This window comes from Oryx dammah, unplaced genomic scaffold (genome assembly GCF_014754425.2).
Source record: "Oryx dammah isolate SB20612 unplaced genomic scaffold, SCBI_Odam_1.1 HiC_scaffold_11, whole genome shotgun sequence".
Taxonomy (NCBI): Eukaryota; Metazoa; Chordata; class Mammalia; order Artiodactyla; family Bovidae; genus Oryx; species Oryx dammah.
The window spans coordinates 49,776,203-49,788,350 of NW_024070195.1; the positions used below are offsets into that span (position 1 = coordinate 49,776,203).

The window sequence follows — 12,148 nt, forward strand, 5'->3', positions numbered from 1 at the left end:
TTTCCTGGCACTAACTTAATATTCACAGTGAGTTTTCAAAATAAATATGATTTATTAAAGTAAAAAGAATTAGTAATAAATGATTCAAATCTCTATTATAAAGGGTTAATTACCTGATGTTTCTGTAAAATTAATCTACTTTCATATTTATTTAAAATATTCTCATTTTTGATGGTTTTAGTAAATCCAAACAGATAATACAGTGTTTATAGAACAGAGAAGGCAATTATTTTATTAAATATTGGTTATGTGCAGATCCATGTCTAGTATTTTATATGTTCTTAACCTATCCAGTAGCCTGAGAAGAAGGCTGGTGATGGGAATTTGTCAGGCTGCACTTTGTGGTGTTCTTAGTAGAGAAGAGGCTGCACCTAATGGCTAACGTTGAGACTGAGACTCAGATGTTGTGTTCAGATCCCAGTGGCAGTGCTTAGACTCTGTGTAATCTTGGAGAAATTTCTTATCATTTACACATCGTGTTTTCTCATCTGTAAAATGGAGATTACATCTGACCTAACACTTGTAGCTCTGAAGGTAGAGCCATCTGCATCGCTGTAAAGTGCATGACACACTGGATGTACTTAGTGAAGTAGCTGCTGCTCCTTCCCCTTGCGACCTGGTTTTTCCTCATCTATACAGCAGCTTGTTAGATGAACACTGTCTTAGCCCTACTTGGGGAGACTGAGGATTAAAGACTATAGACAACTAGCCTACAGTTGCTCAGTTTATCTGAATCCAGTGTTTCCATCTTTTCATTCTGTATCTTTTCTCCTCTTGTGTATCATGAATGCATGAAAATGACTGCTTCAGTCCCTTCCCCTGCTGCTGGGTTAGCATTGCTGTCCCTCTGGCAGTTGTGGAGAAAAAATACAACTCTTCAAATGTAGATGCAGGTAAGAAACTGGGAAAAACAGTAACAGATGGTTTCTTTGGGTTACCCAGCCAGAAGGGCCCCCAGGAGCTGCTTTTCAAAGTTTAAGGTCCTTCTTCAGCCCTCAGATGAAAGCTTTTGCTTGGAGTTCGTTTTATAATTTATATCAATACCTGATTTTATTAAAGATTCAGTCTACTAATTTAACCTTGTCATGTAAAAGTTTTTAGGGTGGTTTTACCTGGGATAGTGCAGTAGGATGCCCTGTTTACCAGGGTATAGGAATACATTCCAAAAAAGCCTGATATAAGGATTCACAGATAAATAATGACTGTTCCTACAGGATATTTTTTTAAAATATGAAGAATAAGAGTAAATAGACTGTTGCATGATTGTTAGGGTTTAAAAGAGAACAAGCTTGGCTTAAAATGTCTGATTTTGACTCCCCATTCTGCAACAGCTACCTGGATGGTCTGGTTATTGACCAGCCTTTATTAATGTCTTACATGGTGGCCTTCACTGTATTTTCCTCTTATATATCAATGAACTTCTGACTCCCACATCAAAACTATAGGCTGGTAGTATTAACACATGCTACATTAAATAGAATTTTCAGAGCTACCTTGAAAATAGTTAGCATTACTCATTTCTATGAGAACATCCTCCATTAGTTTCCGGTAACTGATGTATGAGAGAACTTGAAGATGATCCGCTTGTCTTTTGGAAACTGCCTGTTTATTTTTCTTATTTTATAAAATCACCTGTGAAGCAATTCATGGACCTGAGTGGAGATGACCTTCACTTTGAAGCTCAGGATTATGTTATGACTCCCTATGCAGATTTGAGAATTTGTGAAGAAATTGACAATGAATTTTTTTGGGGGGGCCATGCCACACAGTTTGTAGGATCTTAGTTTCATGGCCAAGGATTGACTTTCAGCCCCCGGAGGGCAATGAAAGTCATGAGTCCTAACTACTGGATTGGCAGTGAAGTCCTGACAATAGCTTTTTTGTCTCTAACATTAATTTTGGACTTACAATATGCCATGTGGTTTGTAACACTTCACTACACACATCACCAATTTAACAATAATTTTATGGTGGTATCCTTACTGTTCTTTCATGGTCCCTCTGTAATCTAGCCACTTTCAGAAGCCTCAGGGCACATACCTCTGGAAAAGAGTGCAATATTTAAGTCAAGGCTTCTCTGCCCTTGTCCTGTTCTCATATGACTTCACCCCATGTTCATTCCATGGCTCATGACTGTACAGTAGCACTGGTTTCTTTTCTCTTCCTTGTGCAACTGTTGGTTCTTCCCTATCTTAGAACCTTTGTAACATTTACTTTCCTGTGGAAGCATGACCCCCAGAGCTCTGCATGACTGACCACCTTTCCTCACCCTTGCCTCAGCTCTGAGTGACTGTCCACACCAGCTTAAATCAGGGAGTCTTCTGCCTGACCCTCTCTGTCCCATACCTTCTTTTCTTTGATTGAAAACATTTGTCACAAACTTAAATCATTAACTTATGCCTATTCCTACTGCCATGTTGTCTTCTTTTATGCACTGTAAATTCCATGACTGTAGAATTCTTTCTTGCTGTGGTTCAGTGTATCTGAAAAAGTACTTGGCATATGCTAAGCCTGCACATATTTGCAGAATGGTTGACTAGACACAGTTCAGAAAGGTTACAAATTGTGTCTGTCTATCATCCTGGAGCTGGTGAAGAGGCAACATTATGAGTCCAAGCCCACACTCCTCAAAGATAGGAGAACATCAAATGCCTGATTGACAACTGGAACAAAACTGTGCAAGTTATAATGTAATAGATTTGCCACATTGGTTTTCTTTTCTCACCCTTTTGCAAGGAAGAAACACCATGTTTGGGTTCCTCTTGGACCTCTTACCTCCAAGGTATGTGTTTCTGTGACAGTTATGTTCTGGGTCAGTGTTTCCAGCCTGTGTTGAGGGTTGGGCTTTCTTACCTGTGCTGTTCTGCATGGCTGCTATCTGACAGGAGGATGCTCCACACAGAGACCTTGGGCATCGGGTTCCAGGGTGATGTATGTGCCCACAGTTATACCAGAAAGAGCAAAGTTTTACTATTTCAAAAAATACTGCTAATTGTAGTAGTTTATAAGTCTAACATTCAGAGTCATTTAAAATCATTTAAGGAAAGATGAAAGAGACTTGGGTATCAAGAGGAGATGAAAATATGTACTCCAGTAACACAAAGTAGAATAATTATAAATTGTCACAAGATAGCTTGTTAGAGTTATTGAAAATATATTAAGGTGATAATAGAATTTTCTCTTTCTCCTCTTCTTCCTTTTCCTTCTTTGGTGAGTCAATTTTATTTATCTACAATATAGGTAATTTTTTAAATCAAATGGAACCTGAGTGTCAAGCAGTTTTCAAGTTGTACACCCTGCAGCTTTATTTGAAAGGGAGAAAAAAAACACACAGAGTCAGAATGGAAAGAGAGATATATTCAGATCAGTTCAGTCACTGAGTCGTGTCTGACTCTTTGCGACCCCATGGACTGCAGCATGCCCGGCCTCCCCATCCATCACCAATTGCCAGAGTTTACTCAGACTCATATCAATTCAGTCGGTAATGCCATCCAATCATCTCATCCTCTGTCATCCCCTTCTCCTCCCACCTTCAATCTTTCCCAGCATCAGGGTCTTTTCAAATGAGTCAGTTCTTCACATCAGGTGCCCAAAGTATTAAAGTTTCAGCTTCAGCATTAGTACTTTCAATGAATATTCAGGACTGATTTCCTTTGGGATTGACTGGTTGGATCATCTTGCAGTCCAAAGGACTCTCAAGAGGTTTCTCCAACACCACAGTTCAAAAGCATCAATTCTTCGGTGCTCAGCTTACTTTATAGTCCAACTCTCACATCCATACATGACTACTGGAAAAATCATAGTTTTGACTAGATGGACCTTTGTTGGCAAAGTAATGAGATAGATTACCTTACTGAGAGTAATGAGAGATATATTACCTTAATAAGTTTTCTGACCCCCCAAGAAATTTCTCTGAGGGGTACTTTGAACCCATATGGGCTCACCCAGCTCTTTCCAGCAGAGAGGCAAGAGGAGAAAAACAGTAAAGATTTCATATTTTTGGGTGTCCATTATTTTGTATGAATGTGCATAAATGTTGTATAATTCATGTGTAAGCATACATTAAGCAAAAACCCTCCTCTAGTTAAAACATGAAGATAGTCTTGCTACTTGGAACCTGTACTGAAAATGTTTATATGTGCCATTGTGGTAGCTTTATAGTATAATTTGTCCTTTATATAGTTAGGATTGTATTTTATATACACTTTTTGGTTTGTTTTTATTTCACACCTTAAGTACAGGCCTGATATTCAGATTAAAATTATCAACATACCAACTAGGAGAAGATAAAGGGTAACTGGAATATTTTTAATTTTTATTTTCTTTTGTAAAATTTTTTGAAGTATAGTTGATTTACAATGTTCTGTTAATTTTTGCTGCATAGCAAAATGATTCAGCTATACATGCATATACATGATTTTTCATGTTATAGTTCCCTGTGCTCTGCTGTATACAGTAGGACCTTGTTTACCCATCCTATATGTAGTAGTCTGTGTCTGCTAATCTCAAATTTCCAGTCCATCACTCTCCCTTGGAAACCACAAGTCTGTTCTCTATGTCTGAAACATTTTATAAGGCCTTTTTTGAACTCAGTTCTTTAGGAATTGAATATTTTAATTGGATAGAAGAGGAACATTCTTGACATTTGTTTTCTTTTAAGTCATCATCAGTATTGTCGAACAAGGTTTAAAGTCATTTTAATTTTCTTTATGAAACTTTGTGACAAATTAAAAATAAAATCAGTACATAAATATTGAATTAATTCATTCAGAGGCTATTAGGCATTATGATTAAAAAAAAAGACATTTTACTTATGTCCTGGTCTCAAGAAGTTTATAATCAGTTTGATTGGAAATGATAAAACTGGTTAAAAAATTTCAGTTTCTAAAATAAGGCTTAAATAATCTATTCACAGTAATGAGAAGACATTCTAGAATTTGGCATTTATTGATAAATGAATGAAAGCATTTGAGTCTGAAATAGGAAAAGTTTTCTTTAAAGAGGAGCGATTCTTTTAAGAGATGAACAGAGAGGGTATGCCATGTCTCTGTTCGGCAGATGATATAATGGGAGCAGAGACCCCTGGAAGCAGGAAGTGCAGCTGCAGACTGGCTCCTGTGATGCTCCCCAGAGGGCATCTGGGCTCTGCATTGCTGTGTGGCAGTTAATATTATGTTACTGTTTATCAGAGCCTATTAGAAATATTAGAACCTGAGGTGAAGAACACATTCCTAACACGTTTATTATACCTATCCTCTTATAAATTCAGTGGACAGGTATTGTTATGTGAGGTGCTAAGCCAGGAGTGTCCTCCTCCTTGGTAGCAAGTAAACTATTCGATGATGTTCACAGTGTCCCACTTTGAGATATTATACATGGTAATAGAATGAGATTTTACATTACGGTGAACATTTAGCCTTCCATAGAAATCTTACTAGTGTCACAACTTAAAATATTTATTCTCTTCCCTTTAAAACTACATTTACTGTTTTCTTTCTTAATAATTGAATTTTAAGTAAAAAGGTGATAACTTGCATGGACGTAAGAAATATTATTTTTATTTTGGTTTTGAAACTAACTTCCATAATGTGTGATTTTATCAAATTTAAAATGTTCAATGTGTATGTAGATTAGGGTTTTAGTACCTGGAGTTCTTATAAAACCTAGAAGTTTTATTTTCTTTGCTGTGTGGATGGAGAAGCCTTGAGGCTACTGTACAAAGGGGGACTGAAGCCCAGAGTCAGGAGACTCAACTCCAGAACTTTAGAACATCAGAGAACTCCTGACTCCAGGGAAAATTAATAGACAAGAGCCCACCAAAAAGTTTCTGTACCTACACTGAAACCAAGCTCCACGCAAGAGCAAGCAAGTTCCAGTGCAAGAGACACCATGGTAATTCTTCAGCAAAACAAGAATGCAAGCCTGAACATTAAAAGATGGGATGCCCAAAGCCATAACAAACCCGTAGACACCCCAAAACTCACTACAAGACAACTCACTGCACTCCAGAGAGAAGAGATCCATCTCCACCCAGCAGAACACAGACAAAAGTTCCCTCAACCAGGAAACCTTGACAAGCTACTGGTCCAACCCTGCCCACAGCGAACAGACTCTATAATTAAGTGGAACCATGACTTCCCAGCCTGTGGAAAGGACACACCAAACACAATAATGTAAACAAAATTAAAGGGCAGCAAAATATCCAGCAGGTGAAGGAACATAACAAAACCCACCAAACCAAACAAAAGAAGAGATAGTGAGTCTACCTAAAAAAGAATTCAGAATAATGATAGTAAAGATGACCTAAAATCTTGAAAAAAAAAAAAAATGGAGTTACAGATAAATAGACTAGAGACATAGATTGATAAGATGCAAGAAATGTTTAACCAAGGACCTAGAAGAAATAAAGGAGAGTCAATCAATAATGAACAATGCAATAACTGAGATTAAAAACACAGTGGAGGACAAGGAGCTGCTGGGAGCCTCAGGACCAGAGCATTGAGCACTACCCATGCCAGTGAGGACAGATCAATATTCATATTTCACCCCCAAGAAAACTCCTATCAATCGCAAGGTGGGATGTTCACCAGGAGGCAGCTGTCCTGTGACAGGTAGATCATAGGCCTGAGAATCCTGGTCCTCTGAGCATTTCTAGACCCATTTGGCATGTATTACTGTTGATGTTACAACCTGCCGGGACTGTGGACTCATGGTGGCCTTTCCCTCTAGGAGTCTCACAGTAACCATTAAGGGAGGTCCCTGCCTTGTCACACTTCTCTAAGGATATCCTTGAATCCTCATAGACCAAAGACTGAAGATCAAGTCCCGAGCCTTTGGAGTGGGAACACTGACTCCAAGATCATAGCATACCAAAGAAATAACCCAAGGGGATATTAAATAGTGAGAACTCACACAAAGGAAACCACTTGAATACAAGCCCTGGCATCACCCAATCACCAGTAGCACCCTGTGTAGAACACCTCATCTAAACAACAAACAAAACAAAAATACAAACCGAATCATCAACAGACAGGATTACGACCTCACTCAGCCTTCCCCATCACAGGAAAAACAGACAAAAACTCAGCACAAATCTAATATAGAATTCTATATCACTAATAGAATTCTGTATCACTAAACTACCACTTAATAGAAAAACATGTAATCACTTTTTAAAATCCAGATGCAGTTCTATTTCCAGTTTTTTTTAAGGAATCTCCACACTGTTCTCCATAGTGGCTGTACTAGTTAGCATTCCCACCAACAGTGTAAGAGGATTCCCTTTTCTCCACACCCTCTCCAGCATTTATTGCTTGTAGACTTTTGGATAGCAGCATATTCTGACTGGTGTGAAATGGTACCTCATTGTGGTTTTGATTTGCATTTCTCTGATAATGAATGATGTTGAGCATATTTTCATGTGTTTGTTAGCCATCTGTATGTCTTCTTTGGAGAAATGTCTGTTTAGTTCTTTAGCTCATTTTTTGATTGGGTCGTTTATTTTTCTGGAATGGAGCCTATTATACAGAGTGAAGTAAGCCAGAAAGAAAAACACCTTATATGGGGTTTAGAAAGACGGTAACAATAACCCTGTATGCGAGACAGCAAAAGAGATACAGATGTATAGAACAGTGTTTGGACTCTGTGGGAGAGGGAGAGGGTGGGTTGATTTGGGGGGGAATGTCATGGAAAAATGTATAATATCATATAAGAAACAAATCGCCAGTCCAAGTTTGATACAGGATCCTTGGGGCTGGTGCACTGGAATGACCTGGAGGGATGGTACGGGGAGGGAGGTGGGAAGGAGGTTCAAGATGGGGAACACGTGTACGTCCATAGAGAATTCATGTTGATGTGTGGCAGAACCAATACAATATTGTAAAGTAATTAGCCTCCAATTAAAATAAATTTAAATAAAAAAAAATAAAATCCAGATCCATATCAGAATTTTCTTGGACTATTTGAAAAATACTAATTCTCAGATATTGCTATTTTTCTCCAAAACTCTCGATTTGTTTCTAATGAGCAATCGTATTTAAAACAACTGGGCTATCTGATGATCTTTTATGTGTATCTTTTTTTTTTTTTTTTCACTTTTTCTATTTTATATTCAATGCTTCCATTTCATTTAGTTTTTTTTTTTTATTATTATTTTTCTTTCTCAAGCCTTTATCAAGTCCAGTACTAAAGCCTTTGTATGTATAATATTATGTATTATACATATATATATTTTAGAAAATTTATGTATTTTTGCCTAGCTAAATAACTAATCACAGTTTGATTGCACTTGTTAGACTTAGTATGACTAAATGCTAGATTTCTTATTTATATTCACACTGATCTTTTATATAGTTCCATGTAGTTTGGTATCTAGTAGTACATCTAAAAGTATAGAAAAAAATATTCTTATAGTGATTTAAAAAAAATTGAATGAAGCTTGAAACTTCTAATCCAATTTTGAAAACATAAATACTGTGTTGTAAAAGGAATAGGAAATTAAGTGATGCAGTATTATCAACTACAGATTTTGTTCAAATTTCAAAAAAATTTATGCTAATGTCCATTATTTGTCTTCATACCTTACTAAAGACTCCATATTGTATATAACTGCATTGAGCAGCCTCAATACATGCAATAAATCATGATTACTTGTTTTTTCATTTTTATTCCATTACAAATCTTTTCTAAATATCCTTGCTATTGCTTCTTAGATACATTCATCATTTAAAACTGGACATTTAATTCCAAATACATGGGATTTTGTTTAAAGTATCTTTAATATTAATTTATCTTTTTAATACTAGTTTCTCATTTAAATGCTTTCTTATCTGAAATCACCCTCTGTGTTTTTCAGTCTTACTTTTTAGAGGCCTTTGATAGGTAAGTCTCTCTTGGTAAATGTCATTTTGCACTTGAAAATATGTGGGTTATTTTCAAATATCTTTTGATATTGACTTCTAACATAATTCCACAGTGATAAATAATAAAATCTGTATGATTATGATTTCAATACCTTTAGACCATGAAATTTTTGTACTTTGATTTGTTTCCGTGGATATGTTCCAGTGTCTTCTCAGTTCAGTTCAGTTCAGTTGCTCAGTTGTGTCCTAGTCTTTGCGACCCCATGAATTGCAGCACGCTAGGCCTCCCTGTCCATCACCATCTCCTAGAGTTCACTCAGACTCATGTCCATCGAGTCTGTGATGCCATCTAGCCATCTCATGCTCGGTCGTCCCCTTCTCCTCCTGCCCCGAATCCCTCCCAGCATCAAAGTCTTTTCCAATGAGTCAACCCTTCGCATGAGGTGGCCGAAGTACTGGAGTTTCAGCTTTAGCATCATTCTTTCCAAAGAAATCCCAGGGTTGATCTTCAGAATGGACTGGTTGGACCTCCTTGCAGTCCAAAGGGCTCTCAAGAGTCTTCTCCAACACCACAGTTCAAAAGCATCAATTCTTCAGCGCTCAGCACAGTCCAACTCTCACATCCATACATGACTACTGGAAAAACCATAGCCTTGACTAGACGGACCTTAGTCGGCAAAGTAATGTCTCTGCTTTTGAATATGTTGTCTAGGTTGGTCATAACTTTTCTTCCAAGGAGTAAGCATCTTTTAATTTCATGGCTTCAGTCACCATCTACAGTGATTTTGGAGCCTCCCAAAATAAAGTCTGACACTGTTTCTACTGTTTCCCCATCTAATTCCCATGAATTGATGGGACCGGATGCCATGATCTTCGTTTTCTGAATGTTGAGCTTTAAGCAAACATTTTCACTTTCCTCTTTCACTTTCATCAAGACGCTTTTTAGTTCCTCTTCACTTTCTGCCATAAGGGTGGTGTCATTGGCATATCTGAGGTTATTGATATTTCTCCCGGCAATCTTGATTCCAGCTTGTGTTTCTTCCAGTCCAGCATTTCTCATGATGTACTCTGCATAGAAATTAAATAATCAGGGGACAATATACAGCCTTGACGTACTCCTTTTCCTATTTGGAACCAGTCTGTTGTTCCATGTCCAGTTCTAACTGTTGCTTCCTGACCTGCATACAGATTTCTCAAGAGGCAGGTCAGGTGGTCTAGTATTCCCATCTCTTTCTGAATTTTCCACAGTTTATTGTGATCCACACAGTCAAAGGCTTTTGCATAGGCAGTAAAGCAGAAATACATGTTTTTCTGGAACTCTCTTGCTTTTTCCATGATCCAGCGAATGTTGGCAATTTGATCTCTGGTTCCTCTGCCTTTCCTAAAACCAGCTTGAACATCAGAGAGTTCGCAGTTCACGTATTGCTGAAGCCTGGCTTGGATAATTTTGAGCATTACTTTACTAGCATGTGAGATGAGTGCAATTTTGCAGTAGTTTGAGCATTCTTTGGCATTGCCTTTCTTTGAGATTGAAATGAAAATTGACCTTTTCCAGCCCTGTGGCCACTGCTGAGTTTTCCGAATTTGCTGGCATATTGAGTGCAGCACTTTCACAGCATCATCTTTCAGGACTTGAAACTGCTCAACTGGAATTCCATCACCTCCACTAGCTTTGTTCATAGTGATGCTTTCTAGGCCCACTTGACTTCACATTCCAAGATGTTTGGCTCTAGATTAGTGATCACATCATCATGATTATCTGGGTCATGAAGATCTTTTTTGTATAGTTGTTCCATGAATTCTTGCCACCTCTTCTTAATATCTTCTGCTTCTGTTAGGTCCAGACCATTTCTGTCCTTTATCGAGCCCATCTTTGCATGAAATGTTCCCTTGGTATGTCTAATTTTCTTGAAGAGATCTCTAGTCTTTCCCATTCTGTTGTTTTCCTCTATTTCTTTGCATTGATCGCTGAAGACGGCTTTCTTATCTCTTCTTGCTATTCTTTGGAACTCTGCATTCAGATGCTTATACCTTTCCTTTTCTCCTTTGCTTTTTGCCTCTCTTCTTTTCACATCTATTTGTAAGGCCTCCCCAGACAGCCATTTTGCTTTTTTGTATTTCTTTTCCATGGGGATGGTCTTGATCCCTGTCTCCTGTACAATGTCACGAACCTCATTCCATAGTTCATCAGGCACTCTATCTATCAGATCTAAGCTCTTAAATCTATTTCTCACTTCCACTGTATAATCGTAAGGGGTTTGATTTAGTTCATACCTGAATGGTCTAGCGGTTTTCCCTACTTTCTTCAATTTCAGTCTGAATTTGGCAATAAGGTGTTTATGATCTGAGCCACTGTCAGCTCCTGGTCTTGTTTTGGTTGACTGTATAGAGCTTCTCCATCTTTGGCTGCAAAGAATATGATCAATCTGATTTCAGTGTTGACCATCTGGTGATGTCCATGTATAGAGTCTTCTCTTGTGTTGTTGGAAAACGGTGTTTGCTATGACCAGTGCATTTTCTTGACAAAACTCTATTAGTCTTTGCCCTGTTTCATTCTGCATTCCAAGGCCAAATTTGCCTGTTACTCCAGGTGTTTCTTGACTTCCTACTTTTGCATTCCAGTCCCCTAGAATGAAAAGGACATCTTTTTTTGATGTTAGTTCTACAAGGTCTTGTAGGTCTTCGTAAAACTGTTCAACTCCGTTTCTTCAGCATTACTGGTTGGGGCATAGAATTGGGTAACTATGATATTGAATGGTTTGCCTTGGAGATGAACAGAGATCATTCTGTCATTTTTGAGATTGTATCCTAGTACTTCATTTCAGACTCTTTTGTTGACCGTGATGTCTACTCCATTTCTTCTGAGGGATTCCTGCTCGCCAGTAGTAGATATAATGGTCATCTTAGGTAAATTCACCCATTCCAGTCCATTTTAGTTCGCTGATTCCTAGAATGTAGATGTTCACCCTTGCCATCTCTTGTTTGACCACTTCCAATTTGCCTTGATTCATGGCCCTGACATTCCAGGTTCCTATGCAATATTGCTCTTTACAGCATCGGATCTTGCTTCTATCACCAGTCACATCCACAGCTGGGTATTGTTTTTGCTTTGGCTCCATCCCTTCATTCTTTCTGGAGTTATTTCTCCACTGATCTCCAGTAGCATATTGGGCACCTAATGACCTGGGTAGTTCCTCTTTCGGTATCCTATCATTTTGGCTTTTCATACTGTTCCTGGGGTTCTCAAGGCAAGAATACTGAAGTGGCTTGCCATTCCCTTCTCCAGT

The 12,148-nt window shown here is 38.1% G+C and overlaps 1 protein-coding gene across 2 annotated transcripts in view; it reads left to right on the forward strand.

Moving 5' to 3' along the window:
* Positions 1 to 12,148, forward strand: part of KHDRBS2 (KH RNA binding domain containing, signal transduction associated 2) — an 831,701-nt gene that overhangs the window by 34,510 nt on the left and 785,043 nt on the right. The window lies entirely within an intron of this gene.